At 34.4% G+C, this 18,222-nt stretch overlaps 1 long non-coding RNA gene across 1 annotated transcript in view; it reads left to right on the top strand.

Annotated features, from left to right (window-relative positions):
• LOC143648528 (uncharacterized) overlaps window positions 1–18,222 on the top strand; it is a 68,779-nt gene that overhangs the window by 13,333 nt on the left and 37,224 nt on the right. Inside the window, exon 2 of the long non-coding RNA XR_013158607.1 lies at window positions 1,755–1,889. This is a non-coding gene — a long non-coding RNA (uncharacterized LOC143648528). The remainder of the gene's footprint in view (window positions 1–1,754; window positions 1,890–18,222) is intronic.

Genomic DNA, 18,222 nt, shown 5'->3' with positions numbered 1-18,222 from the left:
GTAGTATATACATTTCTTATATTTGGTAGAAAGATTTTAAAAGCATCTTATATTATGGATTCCTTGGTATACAACTAAATTATGTCATATAGAAGAACGAGGATTTGGTGTTGATGGTACCGTTTTTTAATGTTTATTTTTATTCCCTGTCAGTGGCTCTGATTTAATTGGTGTTTAGAATAAAGCTAGCTCCTTATATGCTTTTATCATAGCAAATTTTGTGTTTTAATGACTTCTACACGTACACTGTGCTTTTCTTTGCTTCCTTAAATCATTTATTGTATAATAATCATGGCATCTGAAATCTCATAAAATGTTATTTGGTGAGGTGCTGGGATAGTCATCTACACATTAATGGTTCAAGTTTGTGGCACCTTTAAAGCATAAAAAGACATGGAATCCATAGCAAAATAAACATCTCTCTTTAGGGTATGGATTCTTGAGTAGGTCTAACTTTGCTTCCACAGAAAAGGTGTCACCACCATATTATGACTGCGTATATAAGAATAAAAACAGCCACAAAAAAAAATGCATCTCTTTTTTAACTTGAACAGAGATTTTTTTTTTTTCCCATAGGAACCTGAGTTCTGTAAATGCTAGACTTGTGACTTTTTTAGTGGAGCTTTGCAAATAGCAGAACAGAAAGTAATGTGATTTTCAGGCATACTTGTGTGAAGAAACTGAATCCTGGAAAACATTGTGACACACCTTTAGAAAGGGTCCTAGGTGGGCTAGCATCCACAAGGAATCTCTGATGGCGATGTTGCCTCGTTGTATTGACACAGCTCTGATGCACGGTTACAAAGTAGGATGGATATTTATCGCAAACACCCTGCAAAGGGAGATGGTTTATAAGAAAGCACTAAATTTAACCCAGAGACATGCAAAATTTAAAAAAAAAGGAACTTTTAATTTGTTTTGTTTTTCCTACAGGCTCTATTTTTAAAATGGCCTCAATGTGTTAGGATTCTATGAATAGCCAAAAAAAAAAAAAAAAAAAAGTCTTTTTTCGTGACAACAAAGCAAGTTAAATGTTCTTGCTCTCAGCCCAAGCTTAAGGTCACCTGGTTTACTTTGGATAGTACAAAGACAATGTTTACTGAGCAATCACCAAATTGTTTTTCCTCTGTAATGTTTGCATGTGTGTATATAATTTAGAAACTGGAACTACTCAGATAAATTCCACCAATTAGGTTTCAAAGTCTCTCAGAATCTCAGAGCCCAAATGCTTAAACTTGTCTATGTTCCTGCATTAGACACTAGGACTTTGCAGATTTAGAAGCAGTAATATATTCTCATTTCCGGATTAATCTAATCAAAAATTAGTTTCTAGCCTTTGATATGCCTATAATTATGCTAATAATAGGATACAAATAATAGATTTCAGTTAAATTCATTGAGAGAGCTAAAAGAATCATCTTTTTTGAGACATTTATGGAAGAGTAGCTATCTGGTATGAGAGATAAGGGTATCAAAAGAAACCTAAAATGTGTAATTGTGAGCTTAGGTTGGGAGAGGTAGTGGAAGATTCTCCCTGTAATAAAGGAGCGCAATCTCAGATAAATCTACTCAGTCAAAAAGCCTTGTAGGTGAATTGAATCGGTTATTTCATTTTATAGGGTTGGCTAAGATTTTATTGTTTTATAAGATTTTTAACACTTTTTTATCAGATGTATCTTCATGCAAAACAAGAATTCGGTTTTTACTCTGTCAAAATGACAATGGTTTTTTTTGGATTATTTGTTTGCTCTTAGGAGAAGATATAAACGTTTTTTAACTATCTGCGGAAAAAGTCTTCTAGGAATGGTGTTGGAACCAATGTTGGTAGCTTTGAGAACTTCACAGGGAGGCCGCCAGGCTAGAACCCTGAAGACAGGCAACAATCCCAGGTATGACACAGAAGCAAATGGTATATTCCAAAAATGTAGTATCGAGGAGCCTCCCATTGATCCTGAGCACAATTTCAAAGGTCCATTAAATGGGTGTTTTGAGAGCACTTAGGATAAAAACCTGGCAGCACAGACTCTCCGAGAGTGAGTCATGCCAACTTAACCTCTTTGTCATTGTTGCCTGACTGATAGGGACAATTATGCTTTAATTTAAACAATCCGGATTTTCCAGGCTTAGGTTATTGCATTGTTGTGGGGCCAAAATTGCCATTTACTTCTGTCCACAGCTTCTTCTAGCATTAATTCCTAAGGAATGGACACTGGGCTTTTGTCCAAGAATCCATATTAGCAATAGCTCTGCTCAGTTTATTTTGATATCGTATCAATGGCCCTTAACAAGAAGGAAAGAAGACCCACACTTGACTCTATTAAAGAGACAGCATTCTTACATTTTCTGCTATTTAGTTTAAAGGCTGTTTAGAAGACCTATTATCTTACTTCACTAAATAGACTGTAAACTACTTGAAAACAGGAACCATGTTTTCTGTCTCAAAGGACTTGCCAAACTATCTTGCACATTTTAAGGGCTTTACTTTTGATAATTCGATTGTTAATTAATATAACAGTGCACAGTGTTAGTGTTAATTAATAAAACAGTAAGTGTTTTAAGATAAACACTTGTTACCCGTTGACAAACTATTTTCTATTTCTTTTGTTGATAGAACTGGTATTTTATTCAGTTATTGAGCACCTCTGTCCTTTATGGCCTCTCCTCAGCTCTAGATGAATGTTGATTAATCTAAGCTAGTGATTCTCTAATTTATTGAAACCAGTATCTCTATTTTATGAATATTGTTGAATCACCTCTTTTATTCTAAAATACTAGTGATAATATAACCTATGTATTCAATGTCATTATAAAACTATGCTCCAACTGACATAAGGGAGAAAAAATTTTAAACTGACCAATTATTAAAAAAAGTAGTTGTGCCTGAGCATTTATATATCTAATTAAAATAGAAACTAATGGGACTGTCAGATGTCTGTACCCATACCTTGAATCATGGAGAATGCACAGACAAAAATATAATACAATGAAACATGAGTTGCACTGGATGACTTAAATACCAGAACTTCCATTCCCATTGTGAACATGGTTGATCTGTACTGGGGAATGTGATTGATATTTTCTATTTGCCCCTTGTGCCAAGTTGTCCGTGTAGGATGACCTGTGTTGACAATATAAGTATACTTTCTTACCCTTGGGCTATATTAGTATGCTTCCTTGCTCTTTGGCTTCTGTTTTGGTTGAGGAGACTGGAGGGAAAGGGAAGAAGAGGGTAAAATATCATTCCACTCTATCCTTTGAATGTCTCCTCAGAATCTCTTGGTTTCTCACAAGATCAATGTTCCCTTTTCCTGTCAAGGTGATTTCTTCTCCATGACTCTGCTGCTAGTAACCCATAGTAACACCCCCATTCCTTCATTCCTTGTGATTCCTCTAAATGCACCCACCCACCCATGCCTTTGGTAAGTAGTTTCTTTGTGAATAACTTTTTTGTAAGTAACTACTCATTCAATTATCATAACTGATTATACCATATTTTCCTCTTGGGTCCCTGAGCAACACCATAAATAGCCATTGGCAAAAATATCCAAAGGAAGTAAATACCCTCTTTCTCCATTTTTTTTCTCAGATACATAACTTCATTTCTAGAAATTTTCATTTGTGGAAATTTCATGGTATGTTAAAGTCATGCAAAAATACATGGCATTTATATGTTAATTGGGATTTGGTTTTGATCTTGGTTCCAGATAATTGAAAAAAAAAAAGATTCTTTACCTTTACCTTTCAAGACATCTAGCCATGCTTCGTTGGGAAGGACTAGGAAGATATTTAGCATCTTTGGTGTCCAACTATTAAAGTTCTTCCCCAAAGACTTAAAGCGTTGCCACAGCTATGAGATGTTGCTTGTGAAGTTTTAAGACTTGGAACTTCTCTAGCCCTCTTCTAAACATGGGGAGAAAGGCAAGAGGACCACAGAGAAGTGGATCATATTGTTTATTTGTTGTGCAATTTGATAAAAATTACTTTGCTTTTCTCTAATCTTAGTCAACCATTTTGTTACTTGAAATCAAATTCATTTTAACCAATATAAAAAAGACACTGTAATTTGTTTCATTCCTTTAAAATTGGTTAGTAGCTTCAAGTAAAAAAATACATTACATATGCCAATGAAATATGTAAGTGTATATATATTTCATATATATATATTTATATATGAAATTGCAAGGAACTAAAATTTCATTTGAAATCCTATCATCCAGATACACGTGTTCTAAACACTTTGGTGCCTATCCTTCTAAGATGTAGAATTTTGCATACATAAAAAAACAGGTTTACATAAAGAAAAACATATTCTAAATGTTCATTGGTATTCTGCTTTTTCATTCAACATTACCTGATTTATAGGTTATGAATAGATATTTGACCTGTATATTGAAAATCATTTATATGGTACATATCTGTCTACATATCTCTACACACAAATATCTCCCTATATATCTATATGCACACATAAAAAATCCCAATAAAACCATTTCCTATGATTGCATAGTTTACATAATTCATAATTTACCTAACCAGTTCCCTATTGATAACTATAATTTTACTTAAGATATATTGTGACTTTAACACATTTTACATGGTACTAAATAATTTGCATTTAGTCCCTTCAGTAGTCTTACAGAATCATTGTTTTATAGAACAGAGAAAAAAAAAAAGAGATGCAGAGAAGATCTTGCTAAGGTCACATAATTTAAGCTACTTAACTAGATGGGCACTTGGCATTTGTGACAACAGACCCAGTTTTGTGATCAATTCAACTATCCAAATGATAGTAGGATGAATGTTATTCTTTATATTTCTAAACACTCTCTTGGTTATTGTGTGCATGTTTTCAGAATTGAGATTTCTGTTTTACAGGAATGTAGCCTATTAGTATTGTAGGCATGAATTTTCTGGAATGGTGAATTAATTCACATTTCCACAAATGAATCATCAGGTGTCCAACTGTATAGCCTTGTCCACAGTGGATTTTGACGATTTTTCACATAATTTCCAAACTGATAGGAAAAAAGTAAAATTCTAATATAAGTATATATATATTTTTACTCGTTAAGTAAAATTTAAATTGGATCAAGTCAGAAGGTTATTTTTGTTGTTTCAGGAAATACTTCAGAAATGTTTTTATTTGATTTTTTTCCTAAAAAGTCTCTTTAATGCAAGTGAACACCAGTGCAAGATATATGCTTATGAAAGAGAAGCAATCATTATTTAAATTATTTAAATTAGAAACATTGAAGCTGAGGTGGAAATCCTGTCAGCACTAGTAGATTGGAAATTTCAAAGTGATGTTTCCAAAATATGAATATTGTAGTCTTCAAATCAGTTAAAATATCTGTATTACTTACATTTTAACTGTTAAAATAACTTTAATTCTTCTATATTTTGATATCTGTATTTACTTGTTAAAATGCAATAAATATCTGTAAATGTGAAGACAACTTCAAATTCCAGACGTGATATATATATATTTTTTTCTTCTATTCTGCAACTTACCATGAATCTGATTTGAACAAAAACATAGTTTGCTTTAACCCACAATATCTTTTCTTTTCTTGTGCATTTTGTACATTGTCACATGATTCATTTAATATTCAGCTATATTTATTTAACTATGTGAGTACTGTTGAAAGCTCTGAAGTTCTTTAGTGCTTGTGAAACATAACAAATGCCTGTAATTTGATTTTTAAATTTGCAAAGATCATATATATTCAACCTCCTCTGAATTTTCATTTCTTGATATAAAGATGATGGAATCTCAAGAGGAACATGAGTCAGTTTTTGATGCTATTCTGGGACTCATGGTTTGGTCTCCCATTCAACGCTGATTGTTAACTTTTGTTCACATTGCAGACATGCATAAATAATGTTGTAAAGGTACATCATCAATAATGCCTTCATGAAATTATCACTAACTACACCTAAGCATTTTATTTTTAAACCTTTCATTTCTTCTATCAATAAGTGCTTTCTAGGAGATAGACAGGCTGGAAAAACTGGAAAACAAACCTTAATCTGATTAAGTCACAAGCTCCCCTATTGCATAAGGATTTTGGTTTACAAATAGCTCTTACATCCCTTCCTTTCCAAGCTATATATTTCTCTACTTTTACGACACCAGACTTTCCTGTTTGTTTTCTCTACCATTTTTAAAAGGCAATTAAAATAAAGAGAAAAATTAACTATGATCTTTTCACAGAAGCCATTGCATTGCTACAAAAAGAAAGCTCTCTCTCTTTTTTTTTTTTAAAAGAAAAAAAGAACCAAGATCGCACAGAAGATAATAACCACATTTAGATATTTATCAAGGAAGTTATGGAAGATGCAAACATCTGCTAAGTGGCCATAGAGCAAAGTTCATCAACTACCCCTACCTCCTTCTCTAGGAAAATCTCAAAAACACCCTAAGTGCCATCCTGAGCCATTGGATGCCATCCCACCACCTTGGGGAGATGCTAAGTTTAATGAAAAGGTCATACCAGACCTTAAACCCAGAGACAGGGAACAAACAGCCCTAAATGCTTATCAGAACAGGAACTGTCCGTGGCAGGACCACATCCCCCCTTGTGGGTGTGTCTCCCTTCTCTGGCACCAAGTGGGGTGTGCAGAGCTGTTTTTATCGACCCCAACCTAGAGCAATTTTAGGACATCCCAGGAGACCAGTCATGATGGGACGACTTCTACTATTTTGGACTCTGTAAGTGATAAGGATATGTGTCTTTTCTGCACTCTTTATTCTGCATAATAGGGAGTCCATTTGCACAAAGTTTCTGTTGTGCCCTGAACCTGTGTTCCCATGATACACTGTTGTGATAACTTGCTCCACAATGGAACAATTTTTATAATTCATTTGTTACGATTCCACAGTGCAAATTATGATAATTGAGGAGTTTCTCCTTATTTTATGGATTTGGACTTATAAAGCTAGTACGGCACAAATTTTATTCCCTTTTGTTGGAATTTGGATTTCATTTTAACTATGTGGCCAACATGTGAATAATGGAGCTTTGTGGGTCATTCAGGTATCTTTCTATAGCTTAGACAATGTGAATGTGATATTATATTTTCCATGAACTTATTTTAAAATGTGCACTTCATTAGAGACAGTTGAGCATCACATTGACTAACCATGAAATTTAAAACATGCACAAAAAAAATCAACGTTTAAAAAATGTTCCAGTGTGAAATTAGTTAGTACTAATTTTTTTTTTTTTTTTTGGCATAGGCAGGCATCAGAAATCGAACCCGAGTGTCTTGCATGGCGAGCAAGAGCTCTGCCTGCTGAGCCACCGTGGTCTGCCCTAGTTATCACTAATTTTTATCTCCTTTAAGTATAAGCCTAGTTTTACCCTTAGGTTATATTGTAAATTTTTAACTTTGACAAAAGGTTGATCTCTATTAGGTTTGCTTTCAAATGAGTTTTTCTAGGTGTCAGATTTCAGGGAATCTAGACTATGGTGTGGTCTACGTTAGTTGTAACTGAAGTTGGCTGTGATCAGGGCTGAAATGAGATGTATGATTGGGCAGCTGAGAGGGTGCCCTGAGGGGCAAGGAGGGAAGGAGACTGGGCAAAGTTACTAACAGTGTTGAATGAGGTGCTTCACAACATCATCAGCCACTCTGAGCTAGAAAAAGGAGGGAAGCTGAGTTGGGCATTTAATTTGTTGCCCTGGCAGTTAGGTCAAGGATAAACTATCTCCAACTCTCATGTTTCTCTACCTAATTCAAGACTATTCATGAGCTTAAGAGATGCGACAATCAATTAGAAATATGCATCATGAGCAAAAGAAGCAGTCATTTTGACTCATCTGATGCTCTTTCTCGTTTGTAATCCAGGGTGTGATTTCTTTTAGCTCTCTGTTCCTGGTGAGTGAGTTGGACAGAGGACATGTTAACACCTGAAAATGGAAAGAGAAGCTAGGAGAACTGCAAAATGAATTGGGAGCCACAAAAGTACCCCTCTGTTGACTAGAGGAGAAGGTTGAAGGCAGAAGAAAAAGAGCCAAGAGGCCAGAGAAGCTCAATGCTTCCTTTGCTTTTTAAATTGCCATGGTATGCCAAGCCCCAAACCAAAGAATTCCTGAAAGCCCTAAGAAATACCCAGGGCTCTATCTGAGACTCTATAATAGTTTCATTCAGTTTATTTTTCAGAAGCCTAAAACCTCCAGTTTGTTCCTCTGCCAGTTAAGTTCTGAAATCCAGAAGTATCATTCTTTCCAAGAACATTAACCAGTTTCATCCCCTTACCCCAGAATGCTGACATGGGTCATTTAGGCAAAGGGACCATTTAGGCAATGGTCATTGCCTAACTATCCCTAAGTTTGGGAGAAGGATCAAATGAGAGGGAGGAGTTATAACAGAAGATAGGATTTAACAAGTGAGGGTGGCTACTGAATCATTAGATTGATATTTCTTTTTTAGTCTCCAGTGTATTAGGACAGCTAGAAGGAAATATCTGAACTTCTGCAACTGTAACTCATACTATGCTTTGGAGTTTGTTCTATAACTACTTGTTAAAATGTACTTTGAGATCTATCATTTTTCTGCATATAGGTTATATTTCACAGTAAAAAATGTTTAGAAAAATAGTCACTCAACCCTGACAATTTTCATTTACTACTGTTTTATGAAGTTAGTTCAGACAATGAAAAGGCACATGCCAGCAATAATTTACCATAAAATACCAACAACCAACTTGGATATTGTGGTAGTTAGATTCAGTTGTCAACTTGGCCAGGTGAAGGCACCTAGTTCTGTTGCTGCGGACATGAGCCAATGGTACGCGAACCTCATCTGTTGCTGATTACATCTGCAGTCGGCTAGGAGGCATGCCTGCTGCACTGAATGATATTTGACTTAATCGGCTGGTGCTTTAATGAGAGAGTGCAACATAGCACAGCCCAAGCAGCTCAGCATACCTCATCTCAGCACTCACAGCTCAGCCCAGGCCTTTGGAAATCAGAAAGGAATCACCCCGGGGAAAGTTGTTGGAACCCAGGGGCCTGGAGAGAAGGCCAGCAGAGACCATCCTGTGCCTTCCCAAGTAAGAAAGAACCTCAGTGGAAGTTAGCTGGCTTTCCTCTGAAGAACTAACAAAATAAATCCCCTTTTATTAAAAGCCAATCTTTCTCTGGTGTATTGCATTCCGGCAGCTAGAAAACTAGAACAGATATATACCACTAACCATGGAAAAATACTCCAGTTGACAGCACTAATCCCAAATTCTGAAATTGGAAAAAGGGCTAATTTGGTAAACATTTTCATTGTAATGACAAATCTATTTGCATTTAAACCTTACAATCCCCAAATCTGGGATAATACACCAGAAGTTGGGTAATTTCTGATCTCTTAAGAATGTGAATCCTTTCTGAGAGATTTGAAAGGAATCTCTTAAAACCCAAATGGTGAATACAGTAATTAAGTGGGCCTTTGAATTGCCTGTCCTAATGGAAGCTTCTCTAGAAGGATGTCAAATCTTTCAAAAATCCTAGATTGTGCCCTCCAAGTTGGCTTTAAGGGATACTTGATAAATCTCTGGTTTAAATACATATGCAATTTCACATAGCTCATCTCTCTACCAACTGCCTTTGTGAGTAAAATTTGATGTCAACTATTTATCCTTAATGGGGCATGTGGTTAATTAGAGGTTTTATGACCAAAGGTCCTTTATTAATAGATTTTCAGAATATCCTGGCAGTGCTAAATAACCCCTTCCCACTTGTCTATTTTGATTTTTTTTCCCTTTAAAGCAATTTCAAACAGTGTTTTTGTGCTCTTGGTTCACACATTTGGCTCATCTATAAAATAATCATGACTTTGCATATTTTTTCCTCCAACTTAGATATACAAGTCATTCATGTGTGGTTTTTAATATCAGAAAAAATGGTGCCCGAGCTCAGCACTAAATCAAGAAAAGCCTGATATAGCATTTATTTTCATGACTCTTAAAAATTTGTTCAATCCATGTGTTTACTTTATCCGTGGAAAATTGTATGTAACTGCAATTGTTATACCTGCTACTCAGAAACATTAGTGTGGTTAACACTTATAAAGTGCATTGTAAATGAAAATAAGCTTGAGCAGAAATAATGTTCTGCAAAAATTGCCCTAAATAGAATGGCTGATAAATATCAGCAAGGGTTAAAGGCCCCTAAATCTGTCTTTGTCATTCAACTTAGATTCATAGGAGCATCTTACTGTAATGAACCAAGAATCTTTTTGATCATTAATGAGGCAATTTTAACACTTCCAAATAATGAATAATAAATAATTTATAATGGGATATTGAAGTGCAAATTAACATTCTCTCTTTGAATAATCAGAATAAAATATGGACATTATCAATTCACACTCCATATACAAAACTGGCTCCAGTTTGTCCCAAGAAGAAAGGCTTAATTTTGCAGATCTCACCTACAAAATGAGGTGTCAATGAATAACACTTTTAAGTGATTTCTTTTTAATCATAGTACAGCGTTATTATAGTTTGTGTTGAAATAAAAATGTAGTTCATGGTCAAGTTCTTTAAAGTGATCTTTTTCCCTTCTGTCATATTCAGAATATATATACATATACTTTTACAGTAGGAACAGAAGTTCGTAAATACTTGTCAAATTATGCAGCCCTCCTTGAAGATTCATCTCTAAATTACCATTTCCTTGTCATACAGCTAGTTTTCATGTATTCACAAAGCAATCACATTAAATTATTAATGCAAAAGGATTGAATATAAAATTTATAATATAAATAGTTTCGTTTGGAAAGAATGTGCTGAACAAATTATCAAAACAATTTTATTGTTTCCCAGATTTACCATAGATGAATTAAAAAGCCCTTATGAAGATTTCCTGGCACTCGAGTCCATTTAAGGTCTATTTTATCTGCCCTTAAGTTCTTCAAATGTCAATGCCGGTAAAATAAGAGCACCTCATGGCAAAACTATTTCTCTTTTCTCATATTCTTCTTCCTGTTCTGATGTATGCACAGAATATTATCTCGAGCTGTCAGAACATTGCCTCCCTTCTCCTTAAAGTCTGTGTGTGGGGTGTGGAAAGGAGAAAATACCTTTTTTCCTTCCTAAAAGGTAAAATCTCAGTGGTTCTAGGTGAGTCAAACTTCTTCCATTTATCTCCTTACCAATGACTTGGAATTGCCAGCTTGTTTCTATTTAGATGCTGAAACATAAAGGAACCATTATAAGGACTGAATGTGCTCCAGAAACTGTAATGATAACGTTTCTTTTAATTCTCATACTCATATTCAAATAACTGTTATTATTTCCAGTTACCAAATGTATATTCTAAGACTTTTTAATATTTCCCTGCACATTACATGGCTGTACATTACATGCCTTACAAGAGGAAGGGACAAAAGTGTAACTCAGGTTTATCTGAGTCCAAAAATCAAGGGTTTTCCTACTTCCATGTTGATCAGAAAATGAAGAAACTGGACTCTTCAGAATCCTGGGTTCAGCAACTAGTGAACCAGAATGTCCCATCAGAAAAGATTTATCTTTACACTTCGAAGGTAAAATAGGAAGCAAATTCTCAACATACAACTTGACTATAAAGCAGTGATGGGGTAACTAGGATAGATGTCTAGTGAAATAGGATTGCTATGAATAGCTGACCAAAAATCTCCCTCTTGGTCCCCAAATCACATGCAAACTGCTTATCATTGGAGTTATGTGGATCATGAATATCAAGTATTGCCCAGATTATCAAGGGAAGATTACATTTTAAAATACAAAGCTCTTGTCTAAATAGTAAGGAAATTATATTAAACAGAGTGTTCCATTCTTTAGGCAGTTTGGTTAAAAATTTCACCTGTTCAAAGTTATAAAATATGACTCAGTTTGTATAAGCCTACAGAATGCAATATACCAGAAATAGAATGGCTTTTAAAAAGGGGAATTGATTAAGTACAAGTTTACAGTTCCATGAAAATGTCCAAACTAAGGCATCCAGGGAAAGATACTTGGTTCAAGAAAGCTGATGATGTTTGGGGTTTCTCTCTCAACTGAAAAGGACATGGTGACATCTGCTATCTTTCTTTCCAGGATTCTTCAACAGCTTCCCTAGGGGAGAGTTTCCCTTGTGCGTCTCTGAATGTTTCTGGCTGTGTGGACTGTGTTGGTTCTAAAGCTTTTTCCAAAATGGTTCTCTCTTAAAGGACTCCAGAATGCAACCCACCTTGAATGGGTTAGAGACACATCTCCATGGAAACCATCTAATCAAAAGTTACCACCCATAATTGGGTGGGTCACATCTCCATGGAAATAATAAATACCCCACCCAGCAATATTGATTGAGGTTTAAAGGACATGGCTTTTCTGGGGTATAACTGGCACAATGACAACTTAAAAAAATATTATGGAAGTTATTCTAACTTTGTACTTAGGGTATTTGACCCTTTTTACTTTGTTGAAACAACTGGGGAAACATTTCTCCCTGGATACATCCAACCCTCTGCCTAATTCTCACTTATATCTGAACAGTGAAAGTAGCAAGCACATTGCCAACTATATATCTCACTTTCAATTTAGAATCTCAGAGCTGCCTACTAAACATACTATATATACTCTAATCCATTCATTCTCTAACTCACCTTTGGCATGTGCTCCCATCTCTTGAACCTCCAACACCTCTGCAGAAATCCTCATTCCCTTTTTGGTTCCTATTTCCCTGAGAATATTGAATCAATCAGAAGAGAATTTTCATAGACTCCTAGACCATTTATATCCCCATATTGGCACCCACATACTCTGCCTTGACACCTATTATTACACATGAACAATCTGGCATCTACGTGTAAATTATCTGATTATTTGTATTTTGCAGATGAAGAAATTGACACTGGAGTTAAAGTTACTTTTTTTCATTGTAACATAGCTTAGATTCGAACCCATGTAGTCTGTTGAGTTGGGGCTAAAACCCACTGAATTTAGAAGGGGAGAGTTTAATAGAGTCCCTTAGTTGGAAAGATCCTGGATGAAGATGCTGAGTGGAGATACAGGTCTTTTACTGCTATCACCCCCTGAGATATGTCTACAGTGTTCGCATATGGACTAAATTCAATTTATTCACTCTAGCAAGTTGAGTAGGATTTGGAACTAGATGTATGATTTCAAGAGTCAGTGCACAAATATCTTCATTCAACAGTTAAAGGTAAAAAGCATAACATGTGCATTATCTTAGGCTCAATTGATTTAAAAACTACTTCATTGGTCAAATGCAACTTTGTTATCAGATTACTCCCAACGTATATGAGTGGGAGGAGTGGAGCAAAATTTATAGTTCTACTACAGATGCCCGAAGTTAGGGGAGTATTTACAATCCAGAGAAGAAAAGGATGCCGAAAGGGAGGGTTGAAGTAATAGAAAACAAACTTAAAAAACTTCACAACTTTGATAAAACATCAATTCTATGCAAGAGCAATTATATGAAGCTAATCTTGTCTTTCACAGCTTGTCAATGTGTTCAGCAACACTTTGTGTAATTCTTTTTTAAATAGTGATTTGTTAATAAAATGCCTTGTTTCTAGGGAATTTATTCTTCAAAATATCAGGAAACATCAGAGAAATGTTATTAAATTGTCAATTTAAATATTAATCCAAATAATCCTGTACAACTAAATATGTTTATACATTTGTGTGTGCCGTTAACAACCATGCCACTAAAGATAATAGCTGGTGGTTTTGTTTTTCTTTTTATTTCTTTTATTTTATAATGACAAATCTGATTTAAAACCCAGATTCCGAACTGAATTTCAGGATAAATATCTCAAAAAGATGAATGAAATCTACTCTATAAAAAATTTTTCCTTTCTAGTTGTTAGTTAAAATATCACACAGGCTATGGCACTGAATATATTCTAAAAATGTATGTAGATTTCTGTGCTATTACATAGTCGAAGCTCAGAATGCCTACTGTGTTCTTTTGGCTTACTAGTGTAAATGATTTAAAATACTGAAAATGGATCAGTCGACAAATAGAAAATTTGAACTGCATGCACTACATTTTTACTTTGTATTACTGACTGGAAAAATAGGGGCATATAGTATAAATGACACTTTTTTATTATTTCATGGTATATTTCATGCTTTTTATCTCTAACTACAGAATTCTCCCATTTTTTAAATTATGTTAACAGCCTTTAGAAGCCAGCATTGCCTATTCACTGCCACTAATTCACACCTCTATTATATTTCCCAAGAGATGCATTTCCATAACTCTGTCTCACTGTAAGTTTTATTTTTCCCTCCATTTTTTTGACTGCCCCCCAATTTTGGGGAACGTTATCAGGAATTTCACTTTATTGTTTGTCACTTCCTTCTGATAATTCACTGCTGTTATATCTGCGTAGGCTTGTATTTCCTTACAGATTTGGTTATAAGAATTCAAACTTTTTCATTTCATTTTTAGCTCATGAGACTTGAAAATGCCTACCCTTTTGATTTTCACCTACCTCATCATCACATTTTTGTGTTTTGTTTTTATTTTAAAATACCAGAAAGTAAAATGTCTCAGCAATTTGGTGAGTAGAAATGTATTTATAATTTTTTTCTAAAAATCATACTTCTGGCAGATATTTGCATATAGGCTAAAATCCTGTGCATAAATTCCTTAAACATTTAAAAAGTGTTGTGGGGGCTTAACTGATATTCTTTTAATGTTCTGTGCAACTTTGGTGCAATATTTTTATTCTCTCATTCAGGGGAAATAATTAACATATTTGTTATTAGTGTCATCTGCATGTTGATGGACTCAATTACACATTATTAAAACACTACTCAGTTTAAGTGGACATGGAAAAGCAAATAATAAGAGGTATAATTTACCTTTATTAATACTAGGCATATTTTTCACCTGTAAAAATAAAGAGCAACTAGTGTTATGCTGGTAAACTGATTCTAGGGAGAGGAAAGAGAGCTCGTTGATTTCTGTGGTATAAATGTCCCATCCTGGCCAATAAGCCACCAGCAGTTTAACAACCAGTTAAAAAAAAAAAAAGTGATTGTTTAATCGTTAGCTCTGATAAGCTGGTATAGGCCCGCATGAGTCAGCTCCAGTGCAATTTAAAATAGTTACTAATCATTACCAGCATGTAGAAGACTTTGAGCATATATTGAAAGCTATGACCCAATAAAATTTTTTTTAAAAGCTTATATACAGATTTTGACAAAACTTTGCATACCAACTCAGTTCTATCCATGCTTCCCCGTATATGAATTGCCTTCTTATTTATGTACTAGTACTTTAAAGGATTCAGACTTTATGACACATAGATGATAGTTTGTCATTTAATATCAATACTTTGGATTTTATAATATGGCAGCCAAATATTATCAACATACCAACTGCACCTTCTCAGAAAAATCCAGAAACTGTCCAGGGAAGGGTGTCTTTATAGCAATTAACAGGCTCCTCTCCTTCCTAAGCCACATGTAAAAAGCTAATTTTCCATTTTAAGGATTATATGTGATTTGGGCACTTTCTATCACTGGCTATCTCCTTTTGATTCTATCTTATTTCTATCTGATAAAGCAAACAAAGTACAACTTTTGCTTGCTATCTGCTCCTGTATTGAAAAATCAAGCAAATTTTCTTTGTAGGTTTTGCAAACATTCATCAGTAAAAACATAAACTAAATTAAGTGAATATCTGACATGTTCTGCTCTGGTTTTTTTTTTTTTTTTTTTTTTTTTTTTTAAAGGAAAGACAGAGAGAAGGAAGGAAGGATAGAAGGAAGGAAGGGAAACATCTTTAAACATTTTCTTGTATTCTGTTTCTCCGTTTTTGTTACATGGGCTGAGGCCGGGAATCGAACCGAGGTCCTCCGGCATAGCAGGCAAGCACTTTGCCCGCTGAGCCACCGCGGCCCGCCTGCTCTGGTTTTTTAAAAGCAAATTCTAGCATTTGACCTTGTAAAGCACAGAAATGAGTTGAGAATAATGTGATTCTTAATTGCTGCTTTGATTATTCTTTGCCTATACGTACCTAATAAAAAGGCAAAAATACCTATTTTAGTTTTACATGTATCAATTGCCTGATCAGTGTCAAGAAACTTGTAAAAAAAATCACTTTAATTTAATTGATAAAAATCACTTGAATTTGATTAAGTTTGTGAATTTAAATCTCAACTTACTGTGAAAATGTATTTACTTTGTGCTGACAGGACAGTATCTCGGAGCTTTGTTTTCCAACTCAGTTCTAAATCTGCAGTGTATCAATGTCTCCTCATTATGTTTTGGATGTTATGGCAGATAAATGGTATCTCCACAAAGATACATTCATTCTGGTATTGAAAGTGCCTACTTAAAATTCTGCATGAATAGCTTTATTGAAAAAATATGTAGACAAGCCATTAATTATACACAGTGACTGGGAACAAATTCTTATAAGAAGCATAGTATGCCTTCCATTAAATACATACATTTCAAGCAAAGTTACTGAAAGTCTTCCTAAGGTTCAACAATAAATCTTAGAAATTTAAGTGCTCTGCTTCCCCGAAGATAATTTTTTTTCTCAATGGCATGCACATAGGGCATATACAAACATTTTAGCTTAGTTTAAATGAGACAGTATTTTTAGTCCATTGTCTTGCTTCTTAAAAATCTAGCTGCTTAGAAAAACTTGGTCAATTATCCTTCTCAATTTCTTTTTGTTTTGTAATTATTATTCTATTTTGGTTCTTCTTTAGAATTGTGAATTATCTTGAATCAGAAAGTGTAGAGAATATTTAAATGAGTCAGAATGCACCCAGCCATGAAACTAGAAATCTGGACAAATTATTTTGTTATGGATTATATTCTGAACTCGAAGCAGCATTTCTTCAAAGCATATGAAGCATCTTTTCAGCTCATATACTTCACAGTAGGATTTATTTTCTTTTCATTTGGAAGGAGACAGTAGATAAAAGATTACATGATTTTTTCATATTTTTGACTTTAATATGTGAAATTAGATAATTCATATGGATTAATGAAGACTCTTTACATTTAAAAATTACAATTCTTTTTTCTTAACTAAAACTACAAACTGATAGTAAATACAAATATACTAACAGGTAGGGTAACTAAAATAATACAATGTATTAGGCAAAAAAGCAAAAAAAATCTAGAAACATGCCTTAAAATTCTTATTAAGAACCGAAATGGATTGAAAAGCAACATTTCTGGGGAAAAAAACCCTAAAATATCTAAAGTAAGTGACAAGTAAATTACTCATTGCTACCAGATATATCACTAGCATGGCATTTCATATGTGCTAAATTTTGATCAAAACATCTAGGATGATGGAATTTTAAGAGATACTTCTGCAAATGTCATTCGAGTGACTGGTGCAAGAGAATTGTCCTCTTTATTCATTAGTTGATTGAAATGAAAAAAAAATTATGGATTTAAGAAGCCTTGGAGGAGACTGCTGTATATAAACATAAGCAACACTGTTGACTCAAATCTTAATTCTTTTTATTACCTTTTCTGTATAAATATCGAACAAGTACTCTGTTCTCCAGGCACATAAATCTTCTTTCTTACTGTCACTTTGAAGCCCATGACCTGGAATAAGGATTTTCCCTAGCTGAAAGTCCAAAAGAAATTTCTCTGGAAAAGAGAATGAGCATAACATTAACGTCTCATTGGGGTAGTTCTTTGGTTTTACAATCTATTCTTTTGGTCACATCATGCTACCACTGTATAACAGAAAGTATAGAGATGTAATAATCCCTCACTATATACCAGGTATTTTGGCATATATTGGTACCAGGGGTAGAAAAATTTGTAAATCCATAATTAGTGTTTCTCGGTTGCTTATGGTTGATCATAAGTGTCCTATAACAAAATGCTGTGCAATGCAGGGGATAGTCCCATCTGATTTAACATTGTCCCTCCCAAAATGTCATAATGTCAGCTTTGAAATTTTTGCCGAATTTTTGCTTCCTGGTTTCATTAATTTACAAACCCAAATTTCCTTCTTGTTTTTTAAATGGTTAAGTACATATATGAACGTTGGTCACTCATTATTTCAGTTCTCTCCTTTCTAAGCTTTTGGCATGTCATTCTTGCTTTTTTTTATATATCTCTAAGGTCACAAGTTAACCTTACCTCTAGACGTCTGTACTAGTCAGGGTTCTCTAGGGAAACAACCAAAAGGAGATATCTGTAAGCATGTGATTTTATAAAAATGTCTCACAAAAATGTGCGGA

This window comes from Tamandua tetradactyla, chromosome 10, assembly GCF_023851605.1.
Source record: "Tamandua tetradactyla isolate mTamTet1 chromosome 10, mTamTet1.pri, whole genome shotgun sequence".
NCBI lineage: Eukaryota > Metazoa > Chordata > Mammalia > Pilosa > Myrmecophagidae > Tamandua > Tamandua tetradactyla.
This window is presented reverse-complemented; position numbering and strand designations above follow the sequence as displayed.